General features: G+C 51.4%; 1 pseudogene; it reads right to left on the minus strand.

The window, feature by feature from the left end:
* Positions 1 to 1,075: 1,075 nt before the first annotated feature.
* Positions 1,076 to 1,603, minus strand: LOC122473919 (annotated as a pseudogene).
* Between the last annotated feature and the right edge of the window lie 10,099 nt (positions 1,604 to 11,702).

Consider the following 11,702-nt stretch of genomic DNA (forward strand, 5'->3'; position numbering starts at 1 on the left):
CACCTTCTCTCTGACCCTGGATTCCTGGAATTGTCTGATGGAGCGGAGGCCTGTTCTCTGTCCCCCTGACAGGTTGCATGAGATTAGGTTATTTTGGTCACTCGGGGCCATTTGGTTTTTTTGGCCCGAACACGTGTCTATTAAATTGTTGTGGCACAAGTTCAGTGGCCTGGCTGGTTAAGCCTCCTTAATCTGCTCTGAAATGCACGGGCTCTGTTTTCAATTGTGATACAACCCTTGTCACCAGCAAAGGGGGCCCCTCGGGTTCCCATCATGGGCTCCGCCCACCAAGTAAGTACTCCTGGCAGCCGGGCATCTGGGTCTTAATTAGAATCCTTGCTCTTGGCTATTTTAAGCCTGATGCGTTGTGCTTTGTGTTGTTTAATTTTATTTTCTAGTATCGAGTTTTCATTTACATACCGGAAAGTGCGCAAATCTTAAGCGTTCAGCTGGACGCACGGTTACATAGGTACGTACCCCGTGAGCACCATTTGCACCACCCCAGAAAGTTCCCTCATGCCCTTTCCCAGCCAGTACCCACCCCCACCTCGAGACCTAGCCAATAGTCTCACCTCTATTACCATAGATTAGTTTTGCCTGTTCTTGAACGTCACCCAAGTGGAATTGTGCAGTATGTTCTCTCTGATGTCTGGCTCCTTCCACTCATCATGATATCTACTAAAAAGTTATTGTTTTGGGGCGCCTGGGTGGCTCAGTCGGTTGAGCGTTCAACTCTTGATTTTGGCTCAGGTCATGATCTCTCGGTTGGTGGGATCGAGTCCTGCGTTGAACTCTGTGCTAACAGCTTGGAGCCTGCTTGGGATTCTCTCTCTCTCTCTCTCTCTCTCTCTCTCTCTCTCTCTCTTTCACCGCCCCCCACTCTCGCTCTCAAAATAAATGAACATTTAAAAAGTGTTATGGCCAGAAACATAATACATCTTCATTGGAAAACTTGCATATAATGTACAAGAGAAAGAAAAAAAAACAACAATATCTGCACCTATTAACCACTCTTGACCTTCTAGAATGTTCCTTACAGACCTTTCAAGGCAAATGAAAAAAATTTTTTTTTCTAATGGTGAAAAAATTTATATTTAGATTTGGCCAGCTGGACTCAGTTTAGATGATCCCCATTTTGTTGGCAACATCCAAAGCATCATGGTCGGGAGCCAGTCGAACATATGCCGTCTTCTCTCTATCGGGCCTGATCCGGGTGTTGACCTTGGCCACGTCAATGTCATAGAGCTTCTTCACAGCCTGTTTGACCCGGTGCTTTGTTGAACTTGACATCTATGATGAACACAAGTGTGTTGTTGTCTTCTATTTTCTTCATATCTGACGCCGCAGTCAGGGGGAGCTTGATGATGGCATAGTGGTCAAGCTGGTTTCTCCTAGGGGGCCTCTTTCCAGGATATTTGGGCTGCCCTAGGAGACGCAGTGTCTTGGGCCATAGGAAAGTAGGTGACGTGTGGATCCTCTTTTTTTTTTTATGGCTGTGGACGCCTTTCAGCGCTGCTTTCTTGGCCTTCAAAGCCTTTGCTCGGGCTTTGGTTTCGGGGGGCGGGGGTGGGGCAGGGGCTTCCTTCTTTGCCTTTGGCGCCATCTTTGTGAAGGGGGAAAATATTTTCCAACTTAAGTCAACTCCTGTGAGTGATACATTTTACCCTAGAACATTTTTGTCTCACTCAGCACAGCCGAGGTGCGATGCCTTTCCACGTCAGGACGTGTAGACCCACGGCTGCACAGCACGGCATCTTTCATCCCCGGATGATGGGGACTCAGGTTGTCTCTCCCATTTGACTTCCTCTTGCTTCTCTCTCACTCCCGGGGCAATATGCTCCATAAGAACAGAAAACGTATCTGTCTGTGTGCCGCCTCCCCCACACGGCGTGGGTGCGGGAGGGAGCGGACAAGTTTCAGAGAACGTGCTCGCGCACACACCTGTGACAACTAGTTTAACTATGTTTGCAAGAAAATTCCTGAAATTCGGATTGTTGGCCCCCAAAGAATACACATTCTTAAGTTTTTGGGTTTTCTTATGAATATATTTTTTTAAATGTTTATTTACTTTTGAGAGAGAGAAAGTGCACAAGCAGGGGAGGGGCAGAGAGGAAGGGGGACTGAGGATCCATCCGAAGCAGGCTCTGTGCACGCAGCAGGGAGTCCCATGTGGGGCTTGAACTCAGGAACTGTGAGATCCTGAACTGAGCTGACGTCAGCCACTCAACTGACTGAGCCCCCACATTCTTAAGTTTTTTTGTTCTGCATTGCCAAATTACCTTCTGGAAAGATCTGTTTACTCATGCGTTCATTCTGATTTTTAGTGAACACCTACTCTGTGCCAGATACGGTCCCAGGCGCTGTGTTTATAGCGGTGAGCAGCCCGCGTCTTCATGGAGCCCGTGTGTACCCCCCACGAATCGGGAAGGCCCAAGGCCACTTTCCCACCGCTCACCCTCACTCAATTACCTCGTGCTTTTGAAACATTCCCCACTGGGTGAGAAGAGATATCTCACCACTTTTTTAAAATGTGTATTTATTTTTGAAAGGGAGAGAGGGAGAGAGAACGAATGGGGGAGGGGCAGAGAGAGAGGGGGTGGACAGAGAATCCGAAGAGGATCCGTGCTGACGGCAGAGAGCCCGATGTGGGCTTGAAGTCACAAACCGTGAGATCACGACCTGAGCCGAAGTCAGACACGTGACCGACTGAGCCACCCAGGAGCCCCTCAACAATTTTTTCAAAATGTATTTATTTGGAGAGGTGGGGGGAGGGGCAGAGAGACAGGGAGAGAGAATCCCAAGCAGGCTCTGCGATGTCACCACAGAGCCTGACACGGGGCTCAAGCCCACCGACCGTGAGGTCACGACCTGAGCGGAAACCAAGAGTCGGACGCTCAACTGACTGAGCCACCCAGGCACCCCGAATGCCGACTCCAAGTTAAGCCTTGTTCTAGGCTCTGAGGATACGGCGGTGAAGACAGGAAAAAGGATAGACAAAGATCCCTGTCCCTGTGGCGCTTTTATGCCAGTTGGGGAAGACGTACCATAAACAAAATTGAGAACTATAGTGCCCGTAAGAGGTCATAAATGCAAGACAGTCGTAAAGAACTCTAGGAAGCCAAGGATTGCAGGGTTAGATGGGAGTGTCAGGGATGCCTTGCTGACAAAGGTGACGTTTGAGCCAAGATTTAAGGAGATCAGAGGACCAAGCTGCAGATTTCTAATGGAAGAGCAATCCAGGCAGAGGAGTACGTGTAAAGGGCCCGAGGCAGCCGAGAACCTGTGTTTGAGGAATCACAAGGAGGCCAGGGTGGCCGGAATGAAATGCACAATGAGAGGAGTAGTTGAAAATGAGGCCAAGGGGTGCTTGGGTGGCTCAGTCGGTTAAGATTCTGACTTCGGCTCAGGTCATGATCTCGTGGTTCGTGGGTTCGAGCCCCGCGTCGGGCTCTCTTCTGTCAGCATGGAGCCCGCTTCGGATCCTCAGTCCCCCTCTCCCTCTGCCCCTCCCCTGCTCATGTGTGCGCGCTCTCTCTAAAAAATAAACATTAAAAAAAAAAGAAAAAGGAAAAGAAAATAAAGCCAAAAAGGTAAAATGGGGCTAGGTTAGGAAGGGCCTTGAGGACTTTGGCTTTTACTCTGTAAGACAGAGAGCCCTGGGAAGATGTGTGCCTCGGGGGAATGCAACCTCAGGGTCCACTGGAGGGCAGGGGCACTTATAAGGCGCCGGCTGTTGGCAGCTGGCTTTGGAAGTCCTATAGCGTCATTTCTGCCAAATTCTGTTCATTAGAAATTAGTCCCCCGACGGGCACCTGGGTGGCTCAGTCGGTTAAGCATCTGACTTTGGCTCAGGTCATGATCTTGTGATTTGTGAGTTAAAGCCCCGTGTCAGGCTCTGTGCTGACATCTCAGAGCCTGGAGCCTGCTTCGGAATCTGCGTCTCCCTCTCTGCCCCTCCCCTACTCATGTTCTGTCTCTCCTCCTCTCTCTCTCAAAAATAAATAAACGTTAGAAATTAGTCCCTGGAAATCAGTCCCTGGCTGGCTCAGTGAGTAGAGCAGGCGACTCGTGACCTTGGGATTGTGAGTTCAAGGCCCACGTTGGGGGTAGAGTTTACAGGAAGAAAAGAAGGGAAGAAGGGAGGAGGGGAGGAGGGAGTTGAACCTGGCCCACATTCAAGGAGGTGGCAGTGTGTAAGAGAAGGAACCATCGAGGACAACTCTGAGGTCTTTGGCTGCCGTCAGCTGGGACGGGATGTCAGCTGAGACTGGCGGATGCCGGTGTGGGAGCAGGTGAGTTAGCGGGGCTGTGAGAAGGCCAGCGCCAGACCCTTGGGAGAGATCTGAGGGGGTAACTAAGCTCTCCGGGTTTCCAAGGCATTACTCAAGCAGCTGAGAACCAGCCCTGACTTTCAAAAATACTCTTACTACCCCTGACTCTTGTCCCCTAAGGCCTCTCTAGGGCCTGGAGAAGTATCTGGCTCCAGGCTCTGGGCACCCAGGGACCCTTCCCCACCTCCACCTTCCCTCGATCTCCAGCGGCTCCCCAGCTGAAGACAGATGCTTGGTTCTGGCCATTGACCTTGATCTCGGTCATTCCTGAAGCTTCCTCGAATTCCCAGAGAAGCCAAGTGCTATTGGCTGTATACAGCCCGGACTCCAGATTCATGTGCCCCGGGGCCCCCACGGATGCATGGTCACACAGCCCTACGGTGACCTGTAGAGACTGCCTGGACCTGCTCCCCAGAAATTCCAGGCAGGGCTAGCCTGTGGGGATGTGTCTCTTAACCCAGTGACCCGGGGAAACTCCCCCCTGCACAAAGGTTCAACCCCCCCCCCCCGCCTCCCCCCCCCACCATGTCACTGGACTCCAAGGGGGACCAACCCCCAGAGGTATCTGGAGAATGTCCCCATCTTCCCCCCCTACAGCTCCATAGACAACATGTGAATATGCACACACATACCCCACTCCCCAGGTTGCAAAGCGGCAGTTCCTCCCCCACCCTCACTTAAAGAAGAGGGAGGAAGCTGCGAGCTGCCATAGAAACTATTGTAAAATGTGGTTCTTGGGGGAGAAATGATGTAAGGACACAGGGAGGAAACTGACTCAAAACAGACAAGCCCGGAGGTGCTCATCCTCAATGCATTTGCTGGCTCAGCAAGTCCTGACTGAGCCCCCACCCTCCAGCCCTGCCCAGAACAAACCAAGCCTGGCTCAGTCTCAGTGGGGAGCGGGGAGTCCGACAATAGACAAATACATTTGTAAATAAATACGGGCCACAGCAGAAGGTGTCCTGGAAGGACAGAGCAAAACAGGTAACAAGGAACGCAGTAGCCCCACCAGCTGCTGAGTGACCTGGGACAGTCACGGCATGACGGTCTCTTCAGGCACCCGCTGCCGTCCTCACAACTGGGTGTCACTGTCCCCCACTCCCTGCAAAGTGAGAGAAACAGGCTTGGATGCAGTAGGTGAGTTCCTGCTCACATAGCTGGGAAGGGAGCCCCCTCCCCTCATCCCAGTGCAAAGGCACCTCCCTATCCTACAGCTCAGCTGGCCTCTCTGAGCCTCAGTCTCCTGGCCTGTAAAATGGGAATGTCATGAGGTTCCCAAGGGCTTCACAAGAGGTCCATCCATAGGGGGCCGCACTAACTGTGGACTGCAGTATCGTCTGGGTCAGATGAGCAGAGCAAAGTAAAGGAGACCCTGCTGGCCAGCTGTGGGGGGCGGGGGGAGGGTAACCTGGGTCTTTCTACTAGTTGGATGGAAGCTGGGATGCCCTCCCTCCCCCCCAGTTCAGGAGCCCTGGCCACTCTCAGAGACCCCAGGCTCCATCTGCCATCCAATAACATCTCATGTGGCTGCCGGGTCCAGTTCCTAAAGATCTAGTCCTGCTCAGAGCGCTTCCATCGGCGCCCCCAGTACCCACAGGACAATAGGACCAGACTCATCTTTCCCTTTTGGTCGAAATCCAGCCCTTTCTGGCTCTCAAATCTAGCCCTTCAAAGACCTCTTCCTCCAGGAAGACTTTCCTGATATGCTTGAGTCTTCTCTAAGGAGCCTGACTCGGTTTTCCCTCTCCCGAGGCCAGGAGCTTTCTGCCTGAGATCCATTATATTCTTCTGTCTTGCTTTTATCGCACTTGGAGCTATAGATTTGCCCATTGTCTTTGGCTCAGCTCCAGTCTGAGACAAGACCAAACAGTTTTCTTTCTCTTCCTAAAAAAAAAAAAAAAAAAAAAAATTTTTTTGATTCCCAATACACATCTGTAGAGAAAAAAAAAAATCTGGAAAATACAGAAAAGCACAAGGCAAAAAACCATACCAGTTATCTGTATGCCCAGAGATGACCACTATTCCCGTTTCGCAGTCCTAGATTTCTTCCCAGACTTTTCTATAAGGATATTTTCAAGATGTGGGATTGTAAGTGAACGCACTGGCTTGTAAAAGTGTGTTTTCTCGTTTAATAGAAGCTGTACCTCCGAGATACAGTTTCTTTGGTGAACATGCCAAGTGGATTCCTTCAGTAATAGCCTCTGGGTTTCCTGACCTCCAGCTGTGTGCCGGGCACTGAAGTTTTCCTATGCTTCCATTTCCTCAGCAGCCCGAGGCCACACAAGTTATAGAGTCAGGATCCAACCTCAGTGCTGAGTGATCCCAGAGTCCCCATTCTCGACTTTCTCACTCACCAGGCTGCAGGCTCCCTCTCTGGAAAAGGCAAATACCCCAACTGAAAGTTTACTTCGTTTGAAGGGGTCCACAGACTTCCTGAAGCCTTGGTACAGACCCCCAAGTCGGATGGGACAGAGAGACCAAGGTTCAAGCCCCAGTCTTCCGATCTCTTGGCTAGGTGTCCTCAGACTCTTCAGGACCCCTCTCTGAGACTCAGTTTCCTCGTCTGTGCAGTGGGGAGGCCTACCTTGCAGGAGCACATGAAGGTGACACGAAATCACCCAGGAACACGCCCAGCCCACAGAGCTCTCCACAGCCTCCTGGCGAGGAGCTCAGGCACAAGTCAGGAGAGAACAGCAAAGCCCTTTGATGGGTCCCTCCTGATATTATGAAGCTTCTCAGAGCAGGAGAATTTTCCAGATAAGGTGTCCCAAGGCGAGGCCAAAAGTCTGGGATGGCAAGTGGAAAGACAGGACCATTGAAAATCTCACCGATGCCGGGTTCCCCCACCTGGGCCCCGGTCACTGAGGCTGGCGCTTGGCAGACACACTTGGCCAGCCCTCCTCGCCCCTGCCGCTCCCACCTCCCCTCCCCTCCCCTCCCTCGCCTTAGCCAGGGGAATGTTCTCATCTAGGGAAGGCCCTGTCCTCATTTCTTTCCATCTTTGCAGGAAGGTTGCGTCCTCCCTCCACCACCTTGGCTAGAAGACCTGGCCCTCCCCCTCTCCCCACTCACCACCTGGCTTTACTGTGCCCCCTCCAGCATCCACGTGCTCTAAGCTGCCCCGCTCTCTGCTCCCTCTTCCCACCACCCCCCCCCCCGTCTCCCCACCAGCCCCCCCCCCCCCCCCCCGCCTTGGATGAATGTCCTGCTAGAATGTGTTATCTCTAGACCCCCATCAGCTACCACTGCCTGGCATACAGTGACAATCAACATTCGCTAAATGAATGATCCAGAAAAAAGTCATATCAAGGACAATACTCAACCCTAAGTTGGTGCCAGGAAGGGGCTGCCCCACCAGGTCGTGGTGTTCTCTTAGAGAGCGGGATTCATGGCATGATGGCCCTGGGACAGGCCAGCAAATCCCTATGGAGAAGGGGAAACTGAGGCCCAGGAGGTTTGAGCCCAGCTGTGGAGGGGTGGAAAGGGCACTGAAAGGACCTGGGCTTGTAACTGTCTCTGCACACAAAGGCTGGCTGCGTGATCTCCTGCAACTGACCTTTTTTTTTTTTTTTTTTTTTTTTTAAGGTTTATGTATTTATGTAAGTAAGCTCTACACCCAACCCCGGGCTCGAACCCGGCACCCTGAGATCAAGGGTCGTACACTCCTCCGACTGAGCCAGCGGGGCGCCACTAGCCTCCTTTTTTAGATCCTCAGTTTCCTGATCTGCAAAATGGGGCCGCAAGTTGTCTCTTGCCTGCTCTGGGACCCGTTGTGGGTGCTCTGGTGTCTGTGACACCAGGATGCTCATTCCTGCTGCATCAGGCAGTCCGAGGAATGACAGAGGATAATAAAAAGTCGTTAGCCCAGGGACGGGGGGACAGAACAGATGGTTGTGGATGCCAGCATTCTCATTACTGTTATTATCTAACCCAGGGCTTTTTCTTGGACTAAAAGGAAGCCAAGGCCTTCTACAGGCCCAATTTTTTTTTTTTTTAAGTTTTTTTTACTTTTGAGAGACAGAGAGAGAGAGAGAGAGAGGGAGGGAGAACAAGCTGGGGAGGGGCAGAGAGACACAGAGACACAGAATCCAAAGCAGGCTCCAGGCTCTGAACTGTCAGCACAGAGCCCGATGCAGGGCTTGAACTCCTGAACCGTGAGATCATGTCCCGAGTCGAAGTCGGACGCTTAACCAACTGAGCCACCCAGGTGCCCCTCTTTTAAAAAAAAAAGGTTTTTTTGGGGGGGGGAAATGCAAGCTGGTGCAGCCACTCTGGAAAACAGTATGGAGGTTCCTCAAAAAACTAAAAACAGAACTACCCTACGACCCAGCAATTGCACGACTAGGCATTTATCCAAGGGATACGGGTGTGCTGTTTCGAAGGGACATATGCACCCCCATCTTTATAGCAGCACTATCGATAATAGCCAAAGTATGGAAAGGGTCCAAATGTCTATCGATGGATGAATGGAGAAAGAAGATGTGGTATATATACACAATGGAGTATTACTGGGCAATCGAAAAGAATGAAATCTTGCCATTTGCAACTACGTGGATGGAACTGGAGGGTATTATGCTAAGTGAAATTAGTCAGAGAAACACAAATATCATATGACTTCACTCTTATGAGGACTTTAAGAGACAAAACAGATGAACATAAGGGAAGGGAAACAAAAATAATATAAAAACAGGGAGGGGGACAAAGCATTAGAGACTCATAAATATGGAGAACAAACTGAGGGTTACGGGAGGGATTGTGGGAGGGGGGTTGGGCTCAATGGGTAAGGGGCATTAAGGAATCTACTCCTGAAATCATTGTTGCACTATATGCCAACTAATTTGGATGTAAATTTAAAAAAATAAAACATAAAATTAAAAAAATTGTTTATTTTTAAAATGTTTTTTAATGTTTATTTATTTTTGAGAGAGACAGAGAGACAGAGTGTGAGCAGGGGAGGGGCAGAGAGAGAGGGAGGGACACAGAATCCGAAGCAGGGTCCAGGCTCCGAGCTGTCAGCACAGAGCCTGATGCGGGGCTTGAACCCATGAACCATGAGATCATGACCTGAGCTGAAGTCGGACGCTTAACCAACTGAGCCACCCAGGTGCCCCTCTTTAATTTTTTTTAAACTTTTTTTTTTTTTTTTTTGAGACAGAAAGAGACAGAGCATGAACGGGGGAGGGGCAGAGAAAGAGGGAGACACAGAATTGGAAGCAGGCTCCAGGCTCTGAGCCATCAGCCCAGAGCCCGACGCGGGGCTCGAACTCACGGACCGCGAGAGCGTGACCTGAGCTGAAGTCGGACGCTTAACCGACTGAGCCACCCAGGCGCCCTCAGGTGCCCCTCTTTAAAAAAAATTTTTTTTAAATGTTTATTTATCTTTAAGAGAGAGAGAGACGGAGCATGAGTAGGGCAGGAGCAGAGAAAGAGGGAGACACAGACTCCAAAGCAGGCTCAAAGCTGTTAGCGCAGAGCCTGACGCAGGGCTCGAACTCACCAACCAGGAGATCATCATGACCCGAGCTGAAGTGGGAAGCCTAACCCACAGAGCCGCCCAGGAGTCCCTCTACAGGCCCAGTTCTTATTCAAAAGCTTTTGTCTCCTTCTCATCTATTGGCTCAGCATACTGTTTTAGGACCTTGCAAAGCAAATATTTTTACATACCCCTCCCTCGGGGACAGTTATCCCTCCTCTGTCCCCAAACTGTCCTTCCTCCTCCATCCGTTCCACTAATGTTTGTTCAACACCTACTATGTGCCTGGCCTCTGCACCTTCAGCCTCGAAGCCCCTCTGGAGGTATTCTCCGGCACATCGGGTCTTTTTGGCCCACCAGCCTCTGTGTCATTACTTTCTTTCTGAGTGAGGCATTTGGAGAGGGTCCCCTATTTTATAGGCCTCCTCACTCCTGCCTGTAAGGCAGCCTGTGGCTCTCAGAGAAGGTTGGGATGATCCAGTCTTTGTGGGGCTTACAGGTGATGGGATTTGGGGGTCCTCAGAGGATTACAAAATGTAAGAGGTCAGAAGAGCCCCCAGAGAGGGGCCCCTGAAGCTTCAGCTCTGTTGTTTACTAAGGATTATCTGTTGGTGGTCACAGATCATTATCTCCTCTGATCCTCCCCTATAGCCCTGCCTGGTGTGGGGTGGGGTCAGCCCATTTCACTGATAACACTGAAGGAAAAGTGGGCATCACTGCCTGTCACTCCAGAAGTGGGAGGAAGGGGTCAGGGGGCCCCAACGGTAGCAAACGGCAGAACCCCGGGGGGAGGGGAGCTCCCCTGGACCCGCAGTTCAGCCTTCAGAGACTCGTAAACAAGCCTTGTTGTTGTGTTCTTGGAAAAGCGGTTACTTTGTAATCCCAGCCCGACCTCTGCCTTTCTCTGCCTCCATCACCCTCCTGTGCTGCAGTTCTGGGATCGGTCCTACCCCTCCCTAACCGGCCCCAGGGCTGAGTCCCACCCTACTTAGAAACTTTCCCATTCTCCTCCCTCAATAGGGGCTTTGCCCCCCCCCCCCATTTCTCCCCAGCCCAGGAGCCCCAGGGCAGGGCCGGCTGCTCCCATTTGGAAGGCAGCAGGGGAATGGGGGGGGGGGTGCCGCGATGGTGCAGGTAGGTGTGGGGTGGGAAGGCCCAGCCTTGGATGCTGCTGCTGCTCTTTCTACCGGTCTTAGTTTTCATATTTGTGAAATAGGTTCAAAAATACCTAATTCCAAGTGGGTGCCAGAGCCTGGGGGAGGAGGGAATGGGGAAGTGTTTGTTGTTTGGTAAGCAATCTCTGTACCCAGAGAGGCGCTCGAACCGTGGACCCGGAGAGCAGGAGTCCGTAGGTCTGCGCACCGAGCCAGCCAGGAAAGGGGAGGTTTTAATGGGTCTAGAGCTTGTTTTACAAGATGGGTGATGGCGATCGCTGGAGATTATGAATGTATTTAATACCACTGAACAGTGCACTTAAAAATGGTCAATATGGCAAATTCTGTTATGTGTATTTTACCACAATGAAGAAAATTGAGAGAAGCAAAACAAAACCCAACTCCCGAAACTGCTAGCACAGAAAGCATGTATATTTGAGGATTTCCACTGCCCTTTAGCCAGTCGTGTGGTCCTCTCTAACCCTCAGTTTCCTCATCGGTAAAATGGGCACGAAAAAGCAGCACCGAGCGCTTAGGACTGCGTGGAGGGCGACGCGGGACCAGCCACGTAAGGATCCTGGGTCATAACACCCAAATTCAGCCAGCGGATCGGCCCACGAATCCTCCCCGGGGCCCACTGTGCGCACCGCCGTGCGGGGAACCCGCGCACACGCCAAACAAGCTTGCAGACGGCCGCGGGCAGGCAGCGAACAAGTAAACATCACACTTGTAGCAGTTCTGTTA

The sequence above is a fragment of the Prionailurus bengalensis genome, chromosome B4, assembly GCF_016509475.1.
Source record: "Prionailurus bengalensis isolate Pbe53 chromosome B4, Fcat_Pben_1.1_paternal_pri, whole genome shotgun sequence".
Classification (NCBI taxonomy): Eukaryota; Metazoa; Chordata; class Mammalia; order Carnivora; family Felidae; genus Prionailurus; species Prionailurus bengalensis.